This window comes from Cherax quadricarinatus, chromosome 2, assembly GCF_038502225.1.
Source record: "Cherax quadricarinatus isolate ZL_2023a chromosome 2, ASM3850222v1, whole genome shotgun sequence".
In the NCBI taxonomy this organism is placed as follows: Eukaryota; Metazoa; Arthropoda; class Malacostraca; order Decapoda; family Parastacidae; genus Cherax; species Cherax quadricarinatus.
In genome coordinates, this window is record NC_091293.1 from 4,462,855 (window position 1) to 4,474,776 (window position 11,922).

Sequence of the window (11,922 nt, forward strand, 5' to 3'; positions counted from 1 at the left end):
CTCTCTCTCTCTCTCTCTCTCTCTCTCACTAAAAAAAAAAAAATGGCGGGGACTCGCAGGAACCAGGGATCAGATGAGAATGGTTCTGGTATGCAGGAGTGAATGGACGAGCAGTGGAAAAAGATGGGACAAGAGTGGGAGAGAAAAATAGGAGAGCTTTCTTAAAAAATGGAGAAATAGCTCTCTGTGAAATTGGAAAAGAGGTTGGAGAAGGAGACAAAGAATTGGGAGGCACAAGTCGAAACTGCAGTAGCCAGGAAAAGGGACCTAGAAGTTGAGATAAATAGGCTGAAGCGAATTACAGGAGCATTGACCAGAGATGACACAGCATATGAAGCTGAGTGGCCGAACAGGAAAGAAGGAGATATGAATTATGCTAAGGTCATATCAGCCTGCCAAGAAGGGCCAAGGAGTGAAAGGGAAGAACAGCTGGGTGCAGATGGAGAGGGTGATAGGTCGAATGCTGAGGCACAGCCATGCTATCAAGAGCCACTGGAGAAATCAAAGGAGAAAATGACGAAATACAGGCAGGATCCAGAGTCACAGAGGGTGAGGCAATGGGAGGAGGAAAGGGAAAAATCAGTGTTTATCCATGGGCTTCAGGAGAGAGAGGAAAGGACACACACTGAAAGGTGGCAGGAAGAAAGAAAGGAGATTGAGAAAATCATCACGGAAATAGGTGAAGAAGAGATGGACAAGATTGTAAATTTTCAGAATAGGGGGTACTCGAAGGGGAGAAACCGACCGATCAAGCTGATTCTCAGGACGGAAATAGTGCAGAACGGGATCCTCCAAGAGAAACCACGGTTGAAATACTCGGAAGAGTACAAGAGGGTGTTTCTAGACAGAGACAGAACACAAACAGAACAACAGCAGCTGAGAGGACAAAAAGCAAAAGGAGCTAGGAAAGGAGACAATGATGGAACCAGCAGAGGTCAGTCAGAGCAGAACAGAGCAGCAAGGGCAAGCACACACACAACTATCCTCAGAACCCCATAACCTATCACACCATCCCAACACACACTACAATCCATACCCACAGCTTCCACCCAACACCGAGCTATAGAATCCCACAGTATGCTACCAGGTCTCCCACCCTCACAGGCTCCCCAAACCACAGTGTTGGAAAGGAAACTGAAGGTATGGTACACAAATGCTGATGGAATAACAAATAAGTGGGAGGTGTGGCACGAAAGAGTCAAAGAGGCATCACCGGACATCATAGCTCTCACTGAAACCAAGCTTATAGGTATGACAACAGATGCCATCTTTCCAATGGGATACCAGATCCTGAGGAAAGACAAAGGGAACAGAGGGGGTGGAGGAGTGGCATTGCTGATCAAAAACCGATGGAATTTTGATGAGCTGGAGAGAGGAGACAGCGGAGAAGAAAATGATTACATAGCGGGAAGGCTTCACTCTGGAGGTGGCAAGGTGATAATAGCAGTGATGTATAACCCACCACAGAACAGCAGGAGGCCAAGGCAAAAGTACGACGAGAGCAATAGAGCGATGGTTGACACACTGGATGCAGTGGCCAGAAGAGCTCATGCATGCAGGGCAAAGCTCCTGATCTTGGGTGACTTTAACCACAAGGAGATTGATTGGGAGAACTTGGAGCCACATGGGGGCCAAGATACATGGAGGGCTAAGATGATGGAGGTAGTACTGGAAAACCTCATGCATCAACATGTTAGAGACACTACCAGAGAGAGAGGAGAGGATGAACCAGCAAGACTGGACCTTGTATTCACCTTGAGTAGTTCGGACATCGAGGATATCAAGTATGAAAGGCCCCTGGGAGCTAGTGATCATGTGGTTCTGTGCTTCGACTACATAGTTGAGCTTCAAGTGGAGAGAGCAGCAGGAATAGGGTGGGAAAACCCAAGCTACAAAAGGGGGAACTACTCAGGCTTGAGGAACTTCTTTCAAGACATTCAGTGGGAGAGGGAACTGACAGGAAAACCAGTACAAGAAATGATGGACTATGTCGTTTCCCAAGGGAAACAGAAATAATGGGAAGAACAGAACGAGTCCTTGGTTCACCGAAAGGTGTAGGGAGGCAAAAACTAGGAAAACTGGAAAATGTACAGAAGACAGAGAACTCAGCAAAATAAAGAGATTAGCCGAAGAGACAGAAACTAATATGCACAGATAAGAAGGGAGGCTCAGCGGCAATACGAAAATGACATAGCGTCGAAAGTCAAGATTGACCCGAAGCTGTTGTACAGCCACATCAGGAGGAAAACAACAGTCGAGGAACAGGTAATCAGACTGAGGAAGGGTGATGGGGAATTCACAAGAAATGACCGGGAGGTATGTAAGGAGCTCAACACGAGATTCAAAGAAGTATTTACAGTGGAAACCAGTAGGACTCCAGGAAATCAGAGCAGGGGGGTGCACCAGCAAGTGCTGGATGAGGTACATATAACCAAGGAGGAGGTGAAGAAGCTGCTATGCGAACTTGACACCTCAAAGGCGGTGGGACCAGACATCTCTCCGTGGGTCCTTAAAGAGGAAGCAGAGATATTGTGTGTACCATTAACATAGATCTTCAACACATCATTTGAAACTGGGCAACTGCCCGAGGTGTGGAAGATGGCAAATGTAGTCCCAATTTTTAAAAAGGGAGACAGATATGAGGCACTAAACTACAGACCTGTATCACTAACGTGTATAGTATGCAAGGTCATGGAGAAGATCATCAGGAGGAGAGTGGTGGAGCACCTGGAAAGAAACAAGTTTTATAATTGACAACCAGCATGGTTTCAGGGAGGGAAAATCTTGTGTCACAAACCTACTAGAGTTTTATGACAAGGTGACAGAAGTAAGACAAGAGAGAGAGGGGTGGATCGACTGCATTTTTTTTGGACTGCAAGAAGGTCTTCGACATAGTTCCTCACAAGAGGTTACTGCAAAAGCTAGAGGATCAGGCACACATAACAGGAAAGGCACTGCAATGGATCAGAGAATACCTGACAGGGAGGCAACAACGAGTGATGGTACGTGACGAGGTGTCAGAGTGGGCGCCTGTGACAAGCAGGGTTCCACAGGGGTCAGTCCTAGGACCTGTGCTGTTCTTGGTATATGTGAATGACATAACGGAAGGGATAGACTCAGAAGTGTCCTTGTTTGCGGATGATATGAAGTTAATGAGAAGAATCAAATCGGATGAGGATCAGGAAGGACTACAAAGAGACCTGGACAGGCTACAAGCCTGGTCCAGCAACTGGCTCCTTGAATTTAACCCTGCCAAATGCAAAGTCATGAAGATTGGGGAAGGGCAAAGAAGACCGCAGACACAATATAGTTTAGATGGCCAAAGTCAGCAAACCTCACTCAAGGAAAAAGATCTGGGGGTGAGTATAACACCGAGCATATCTCCTGAGGCGCATATCAATCAGATAACTGCTGCAGCATACGGGCGCCTGGCAAACCTACGGATAGCGTTCCGATACCTCAGTAAGGATTCATTCAAGACTCTGTATACCATTTACGTCAGGCCCATACTGGAGAATGCAGCACCAGTTTGGAATCCACACCTAGTCAAGCACGTCAAGAAATTAGAGAAAGTGCAAAGGTTTACAGAAAGACTAGTCCCAGAGCTACGGGGATTGTCCTACGAAGAAAGATTGAGGGAAATCGGCCTGACGACATTGGAGGCCAGGAGGGTCAGAGGAGACATGATAACGACATATAAAATACTGCGCTGAATAGACGAGGTGGACAAAGACGGGATGTTCCAGAGATGGGACACAGACACAAGAGGTCACAATTGGAAGTTGAAGACTCAGATGAATCAAAGGGATGTTAGGAAGTATTTCTTCAGTCATAGAGTAGTCAAGCCGTGGAATAGCCTAGAAAGTGAAGTAGTGGAGGCGGGAACCATACATAGTTTTAAGGCAAGGTATGATAAAGCTCATGGAGCAGGGAGAGAGAGGACCTAGTAGCAATCAGTGAAGAGGCAGGGCCAGGAGCTATGACTCGACCCCTGCAACCACAAATAGGTGAGCACAAATAGGTGAGTACACACAGGGCCAGGAGCTTGGACTCGACTCCTGCAGCCTTAACTAGGTGAGTACCCAGGAAGAAGAGCTAAGAAACTTGAAACAGCTTAAAGAGAAAAATGACATCAGGAACTTGTACATCATGCACAGACAAGGGGACTGGAGAGAGCAAAGAAGCTATACAGTATGCAAAGGTCCGGTCAGACCCACGTGGGGCCAAGGTGAAGTCAAGGAGCACACTAGGAACAAATGAGAGGTCTGAAGACAATGAAGGAGCTATGATTTATGCAGAGGCTTTACCAGAAACCAGCAGGGACCAGGGTCTGCTGAGCAGGAAATGCAGACCACTGAGCATAGGGGCCTCTGCCAGGGAAGGGATTGAGGAAGGAACACTCCAATGGAAGGAACTAAAACACCGCAGAGGACGCCATGGGAGACAGTGGAGAGATCAGTTTTTGTCTATGGTCTCCAGGAAGTCGAAGGGGAAACCAATGATGAAAGAGAACAGGAGGAGAAAGAAGTGATTGAAGATATCATGAAAGCAATAGGTGAGGGCGACATGACCCAGGTGACAAATTTTCGGGGAAAATTTGCCACCTGGGTGGTTTACAAAAAGGAAGGAAACGGCCTCTCAAAGTAATTTCCAAGACAGAATCAACTCGAACCATTTTCCTGGAGGAGAAAGCACGACTGAGAGACAAACCGGAGTACAAGAGACTGCACCTCGATCGAAACAGAACACAAGAGGAAAGGATGGTACTGAAAGAGAGAGTACAAAAACGAAAGGAGGAATGAGAATAACAGAAGCAGAATAACCCAGGCACAGGAAGGGAAAACAGACCCTCCAGAAAAACCCGCAGAAGGACTCCAACCACAACAACCCCAAAGCAACTGAACAATCTAAACCAACAATCACACACTGTTCCCTCTGTCCCCACCCCCACACTACAAACCCCACCCCAACAGCAACCCCAAACAGGAACCCTGACCCCACCCCCACCACATCCCCCCATAGGCCCCCACCAGGGCTCCTCCTCACTCAACCCCAATATTCTCCCAGGACCACATTTGCAGAAAAGAAGTTGAAGGTTTAGTACATGAATTCAGATGGAATAATTAATAAATATGAGGAGTGGCATGAAAGAATCAACGAGAAGTCCACAAACATCATAGCAGTCACAGAAACGAAACTCACTGATTCAATAACAGACACAATGTTCCCATGAGAATATCAGATAGTGAGGAAAGATAGAAGAAGCAGAGGGGGACAAGGGGTTGCACTGATTGTATAAACCCGATGGAAATTTGAGAAAATGGAAGGCATGGACAAGATTGGAGAAAGGGATTACGTAATAGGTACACTCCGGTCTGGGGAATATAAGGTAGCCATTGCAGTGATGTATAATCCACCACATAACTGTAGGAGGCCACGAGAGGAATATGAAGAGCACAACAGAGCAATGGTGGACACACTGGCTGAGGTGGCAAGAAGAGCTCACTCAAGCAGAGCAAAGTTACTGGTTATGCGCAATTTCAAGCACAGGGAGATTGATTGGGAAAATCTGGAGCCACACTGGGGTCCCGAAACATGGAGAGCCAAGATGATGGATGTGGTACTGGAAAATCTCATACATCAACATGTTAAGGACACTATCAGAGAGAGAGAGAGAGAGAGGGGAAGATGAACTAGCAAGACTGGACCTTGTGTTCACTCTGAGCAGTTCAGACATTGAGGACATCACATAAGAGAGGCCACTTGGAGCTAGTGATCACATGGTTCTGTGCTTTGAATACATAGTAAAGTTACAAGTGGAGAGGGTAACAGGAGTCGATTGGGAAAAGCCAAAATAAAAAAGGGGGAACTACACAGGTATGAGGAGCTTCCTTCAGGAGGTTCACTGGGAATTGGTACAAAAGTCAGTAAACGAAATGATGGAATATGTAACAACAAAATGCAAGGAGGCAGAGGAAAGGTTTGTTCCCAAGGGCAACAGAAATAACGGGAAGACCAGAACGAGCCCCTGGTTTACGCGAAGGTGTAGGGAGACAAAAACTAAGTGAACTAGAGAATGGAAAAAGTACAGAAGGCAAAGAACCCTGGAAAATAAGGAGATTAGTCGAAGAGCCAGAAACGAGTATGCACAGATTAGGAGGGAGGCCCAGAGACAGTATGACAACAACATAACATCGAAAGTCAAGCCTGGCCCGAAACTGCTGTATAGCCACATTAGGAGGAAGACAACAGTCAAAGACCAGGTCATCAAGCAGAGGAAAGAAGGTGGGGAACTCACAAGAAACGATCAAGAGTTTTGCGAGGAGTTCAACACGAGATTTAGGAGTAGAGATAGGAAGGATTCTGGGAAGACAGCACAGAGGGAAACACCAACAGGGAATATAGCAACAAGTGTTGGATGACATACACACAACTGAGGGGGAGGTTCAGAAGCTGCTAAGTGACCTTGATACCTCAAAGGCAATGGGACCAGACAGCATCTCACCGTGGCTCCTTAGAGAAGGAGCAGAGATGCTGTGTGTGCCATTAACCACAATCTTCAACACATCCCTTGAAACTGGGGAACTACCTGAGGTATGGAAGACTGCAAATGAAGTCCCCATTTTTAAGAAAGGAGACAGAAATGAGGCACTAACCTACAGACCAGTGTCACTGATGTATACAGTATGCAAAGTCATGGAGGATATTATCAGGAGAAGAGTGGTGGAGCACCTGGAACTGAACAAGATTATAAACTACAACCAGCACTGATTCAGGGAAGGCAATCCTGTGGAGTTTTATGACAAAGTAACAGAAGAAAGACATGGGAAGGGGAAGGGGTTAACTGCATTTTCCTGGACTGCAGGAATGCCTTTGACATAGTTCCACACACGAGATTAGTACAGAAGCTGTAGGATCAGGCGCGTATAACAGGAAAGGCACTGCAATGAATCAGAGAATACCTGACAGGGAGGCAACAACGAGTCATGGTACATGATGAGGGTATCACAATGGGCGCCTGTGACGAGCGGGGTCCCACAGGAGTCAGTTCTAGGACCAGTGCTAGTTTTGGTATATGTGAATAACATGATGGAAGGGATAGATTCAGAAGTGTCCCTGTTTGCAGATGATGTGAAGTTAATGAGGAGAATTAAATCCGATGAGGATCAGGCAGGACTACAAAGAGACCTGGACAAGCTGAACACGTGGTCCAGCAACTGGCTTCTTGAAATCAACCCTGCCAAATGCAAAGTCATGAAGATTGGGAAGGGCAAAGAAGACCGCAGACAGATTATAGGCTAGGTGGCCAAAGACTGCAAAACCTCGCTCAAGGAGAAAGATCTTGGGGTTAGTATAACACCGTGCACGTCTCCAAAAGCACACATCAACCAGATAACTGCTGCAGCATATGGGCGCATGGCAAACCTGAGAATTGTGTTCCGATACTTTAGTAAGGAATCGCTCAGGACATTGTACACCGTGTACGTCAGGCCCATACTGGAGTATGCAGCACCAGTTTCGAAACCACACCTTGTCAAGCACATCAAGAAATTAGAGAAAATGCAAAGGTTTTCAACAAAGCTAGTTCTAAAGCTAAGGGGTATGTCCTACGAAGAAAGGTTAAGGGAAATCGGTCTGACGACACTGGAGGACAGGAAAGTTACGGGAGACATGATAACAACATACAAAATACTGCGTGGAATAGATAAGGTGGACAGAGACAGGATGTTCCAGAGATGGGACACAGAAACAAGGGGTCACAATAGGATGTTGAAGACTCAGAAGAGTCAAAAGGATACTAGGAAGTATTCAGTCGCAGAGTTGTCAGGAAGTGAAATAATCTAGCAAGTGATGTAATACATAGCTCATGGAGCAGGGAGAGAGAGAACCTAGTAGCGACCAGGGAAGAGACAGGGCCAGGAGCTGAGTCTCGACCCCTGCAATCGCTATTAGGTGAGTACACACGCAGCAGAACGCTTTTTTTATTTATTGGCTTATATATCTAATTAATCTTGGCTGTAGAGCTGAGTATATATGTATGTATGTTATATATTATTTAATATATATATATATATATATATATATATATATATATATATATATATATATATATATATATATATATATATATATATATATATATATATATATATATATATATATATATATATATATATATATATATGTCGTGCCGAATAGGCAGAACTTGCGATCTTGGCTTAAATAGCAACACTCATCTTGCCATATAGGACAAGTGAAAATTTGTGTATGCAATAATTTCGCCAAAATCATTCTGAACATAACGAAAAAAATATATTTCACTGTGTTTGTTTAGTATTAAATTATTGTAAACAAATCTAAAATTTATTTAGTTGGGTTAGGCTAAAATAAATTGTTCTTGTTATAATAAGGTTAGGTAAGTTTTCTAAGATTCTTTTGGAGCAAAATTAAAATTTTTTACATTAACATTAATGAAAAAAATATATCTTTAAACGTATAAGAGAAAATTTTAGAAAGGACTTAATTTTAAATGAGTTCTTGCTAATTGACCAGTTTTACATATTCGGCACGACATATATATATATATATATATATATATATATATATATATATATATATATATATATATATATATATATATATATATATATATATATATATATATATATATATATATATATATATATATATATATATATATATATATATATATATATATATATATATTCGCATCGCTGTTATTTCAGCTGCCTGACAATAATTAATTTTTTGTTAGTTTTTGTGCTAAGTTCTGTTTTAGCTCGAAGATCTGAATGTATATTGTGTGTGTGTGTGTGTGTGTGTGTGTGTGTGTGTGTGTGTGTACTCACCTTTTTGTGGTTGCAGGTGTCGAGTCTTAGCTCCTGGCCCCGCCTCTTCACCGGTTGCTGCTGGGTCCTCTCTCTCCCCGCTCCATGAGCTTTATCATACCTCGCCTTAAAACTATGTATGGTTCCCGCCTCCACTACGTTACTTTCTACGCTATTCCACTGCCTGACAACTCTATGACTGAAGAAATGCTTTCTAACATCCCTTTGGCTCATCTGACTCTTCAACTTCCAATTGTGACCTCTTGTTCCTGTGTCCCCTCCCTGGAACATCCTGTCTTTGTCCACCTTGTCAATTCCGCTCAGTATTTTATATGTCGTTATCATGTCTCCCCTGACCCTCCTGTCCTCCAGTGCCGTCAGGCCGATTTCCTTAACCTTTCTTCATAGGACATTACCCTTAGCTCTGAAACTAACCTTGTCGCAAACCTCTGCTCTTTCTCTAATTTCTTGACGTGCTTGATCAAGAGCGGGTTCCAAACAGATGCTGCATACTCCAGTATGGGCCTGACGTAAACGGTGTACAGTGTCTTGAACGATTCTTTTCTAAGGTATCGGAAGGCTGTTCTCAAGGTTTGCCAGGCGCACATATGCTGCAGCAGTTAACTGGTTGATGTGTGCTTCCAGAGACATGCTCGGTGTTATACTCACCCCAAGATCTTTCTCCTTGAGCGAGGTTTGCAGTCGTTGGCCACCTAGCCTATACTCCATCTTCTATGCCCTTCCCTGATCTTCATGACTTTGCATTTGGCAGGGTTAAATTCGAGAAGCCAGTTGCTGTACCAGGTGTCCAGTCTGTCCAGGTCTCTTTTGAAGTCCTGTCTGATCCTCATCTGATTTAATTCTCCTCTTCTGAGTCTAACCCTTCCATCATGTCATTCACATATACCAAAATTAGCACTGGTCCTGGGACCGACCCCTGTGGGATCCCGCTCGTCACAGATGCCCACTGTAATACCTCATCACGTACCATGACTCATTGTTGCCTCCCTGTCAGGTATTCTCTTATCCATTGCAGTGCCCTTCCTGTTATATGCGCCTGATCCTCTAGCTTCTGCACTAATCTCTTGTGAGGAACTGTGTCAAAGGCATTCTTGCAGTCCAAGAAGATGCAATCAACCCACCCCTCTCTCTCGTGTCTTACTTCTGTTACTTTATCATAAAACTCCAGAAGGTTTGTGACACTAGATTTGCCTTCTATGAATCCGTGCTGGTTGGCGTTTACACTCTCTCTTGTTCCGTTCCAGGTGCTCCACCACTCTCCTCCTGATAATCTTCTCCATAACTTTGAATACTATACACGTCAGTGACACAGGTCTATAGTTTAGTGCCTCTTTTCTCTCTCCTTTTTTCAAAAATTGGAACTACATTTGCCGTCTTCCATACCTCAGGTAGTTGCCCAGTTTCCAGGGATGTGTTGAAGATTGTGGTAAGTGGCACACACAGCATATCCGCTCCCTCTCTAAGGACCCACTGGGAGATGTGTGTGTGTGTGTGTGTGTGTGTGTGTGTGTGTGCGTGTTTGTGAGTGTACATACTTAGTTGTACTCACCTACTTGTGGTTGAAGGGCTTGAGTCACATCTGGTGCCACCTCTTCAAGGGCCACTACTATGTCACTCTTCCTGCTCTATGAGCTTAATCATACCTTTGATTAAAGCTATGTATTGATCCTGCCTCCAATACATCACTTGCCAGATTATTCCACTTCCTGACAACTCTGTGACTGAAGAAATACTTCCTAACATCCCTGTGATTCATCTCAGTCTTCAACTTCCAACTCTGACCCATTGTTGCTCTGTCCAATCTCTGGAACATCCTGTCTCCATCCTGATTCCTCTCAGTATTTTATATGTCGTTATTAAATCCCCCCTGTCTCTCCTGTCCTCTAGTGTAGTCAGGTAGATATCCCTTAACCTCTCCTCATAGGACATGCCCTTTAGCTCCTGGTTTAGACATGTTGCAAACCTTTGCACTTTCCCTCATTTCCTTAAGTGCTTGGCTAGGTGTGGGTCCCAAACTGGTGCTGCATACTCCAATAAAGGCCTGTCATGCACGGTGTACAGGGTCCTGAACGATTGCTTATTGACATGTCAGAATGTTGTTCTTAGGTTTGCTAGGCGTCCGTATGCTGCAGCAGTTTTATGGTTGATGCGCACCTCAGGAGATATGCCTGGTGTTATACTCACCCCATGATTCTTTTCCTTGGGTGAGGTTAGTCACTGGCCCCCCTACACTGTAGTCAGTCTGCGGTCTTCTTTGCCCTTTGCCCTTCCTCAATTTTTCTAATCTTTGCCTGGTCCTCCAGTTTTTGCACTACTCTCTTGTGTGGAACCGTGTCAAACACCTTCTTACAGTCCAAGAAAATGCCGTCTAACCACCCCCTCTCTCTCTTGCCTTATTGCTGTCACCCTGTCATAGAAGTCAAATAGGTTTGTAACTCAGGATTTCCCATCCCTGATACCTTGCTGGTTGTCGTTGATAAGCTCATTCCTTTCTAGGTGCTCTACCATTTTTCTTCTGATAATCTTCTCCATGACTTTGCATACTATACATGTCAGTGACACTGGTCTGTAGTTTAATGCTTCGCGTATGTCTCCTTTTTTAAAAATTGGGACTACATTTGCTGTCTTCCATACTTCAGGTAGTCGCTCTGTGTCGATAGATGTGTTGGTTGTTAGTGGTACACATAATGCCTCTGCTCCCTCTCTCAGGACCCATGGAGAGATGTTATCCGGCCCCATCGCCTTTGAGGTGTCTAGCTCACTTACCAGCTTCACTTCTTCCTCGGTTGTATGTATTGTGTCCAACATTTGATGGTGTACCCTTCCCATTACCCACACACACACGCACTCCGTCTGGAGTTTGTGTGTGTGTGTGTGTGTGTGTGTGTGTGTGTGTGTGTGTATTTGAATTCAGCTAATTGTAATTGATTAATTGTGGCTGCATGGGTCGAGTCTCAGCTTCTATCCCCACCTCACATTAGGCGCTACTGGTTTGACTCTCTCCTAGCTGCATGAGCCCTATCATACCTATTCTTAAAGCTATGTTTGCATT